Here is a 1602-nt window from a genome sequence, read left to right on the forward strand (position 1 = left end):
ATGAGCTTTCGGGAGTCACTGCTCACTTCTTCAGATACAGCTAGAATGTCAGTCCATCTGTTCTTATATCTTGGAGAGTAGAGTGATTTCAGATGCTGAATGACAATAGCAGGCAAATTACAATAGTAGGTGAATGCCAAAAGCAAATGTGATTGGATTATGTGTGTTATGCAGAGAGGTAGTAGGCATGGAGAAATCGGCATTGAAAATGAGACAGGAAACCTAGGTCTCAGTTCAGTCCTGGAGGACGCATTTTATTTTTTTTCATTATCAGTAGCAATTCAGCAGTCTTTTTTTCTAATCTCCCTTTGAAATTCCTTTGTAAGAGAACTGCTACTCTTAGGTCAGCAACTGAATGTCCTGGAAGGTTAAAATGCCCCCCACACTATTTTTTTTAAATGTTGTGGTTTCTAATGTCAGACCTATGTTCATTTATTCTTTGTTGTGGGGAGTGGCCTGTTTGTCCAGTCTTGATCTTACAACCCCATGAGGTAGGTTAGGCTGAGAGAACATGACTGAACCAAGGTCACCCATGGAGCTCTGAGTCAGGATGGGGATTTGAACTGGAGTCCTTCCAGCCTTAGCCCGACACTCTTACTGCTACCTAACATGGGCTCTCTAAACAACTACTGGACCTAGAGTCTGTTGAGTTTAGGACCGACTGGATCAAGTTTAAAGATGGAGCGACAGGAGCATCTCCTTACATCCGGCTACCTTTATAAAGATGAGGGGGTACCACCTGTCCTGCTGCGGCCAATCAGAGGTCAACCGTTGGCCGTGTGGCTGGTTGCCCTGCAGTTCCCTCCTTTGGCCAGAGGGTGGTGTGGTGCACAGGCTGAATTATTTCATAGCCCTGCAGGTTTCCCGTTCAAAATCCCAGGCAGGCTCTAGTGCAGCCGATAGCTGCAGAGCCAGATCATGTCTCTGTAGTGTAGTGGTTCAACCATCGTCCTGTCTTCTTCAGGGAAGACCAGCTGGACCTAGCCCTCAGCCAGAGCAGGAGCAGCTGCAAAGAACTTGCTTCCTCCCAAGGGATGTTTTGCTCGTGTGTCCGTTGCTCAGGGTCTGCAACGGTGCTACTGGACTCTTGCTCTTTCCTACTGTTACAGACAGACTAACATGGCTACCCATCTTGATCTTTCTCCCTGAGGATATGTCTTGGGTTCCAGCCAGCGTTGCTAGCTCCAGGCTGGGAGATTCCTGGAAATTTTGGGGATGGAGCTTGGGGAAGGCAGACTTTGCATATGGGAGAGACCTCTATGGGGTGTAATGCTTTAAGAGTCCACCCTCCAGTTTGGTGTAGTGGTTAGGAGTGCGGACTCTAATCTGGGAGAACCGGGGTTGATTCCCCACTCCTCCACTCGCACCTGCTGGATAACCTTGGGCAAGCCATAGTTCTGTCAGAGCTGTTCTTGAAAGAGCAGTTTCTGTCAGAGCTCTCTCAGCCCCGCCTACCTCACAGGGTGTCTGTTGTGGAGAGGGGAAAGGAAAGGCGATTGTAAGCCACTCTGAGACTCCAAGTGAAGGGCGGGGTATAAATCCAATCTCTCCTCCTCCTCCTCCTCCTCCCACCTGGAGGCTGGCAACCCTAGTTCTGACACA

This window comes from Gekko japonicus, unplaced genomic scaffold, assembly GCF_001447785.1.
Source record: "Gekko japonicus isolate JY-2015 unplaced genomic scaffold, Gekko_japonicus_V1.1 scaffold1058, whole genome shotgun sequence".
NCBI classification, from domain to species: Eukaryota; Metazoa; Chordata; class Lepidosauria; order Squamata; family Gekkonidae; genus Gekko; species Gekko japonicus.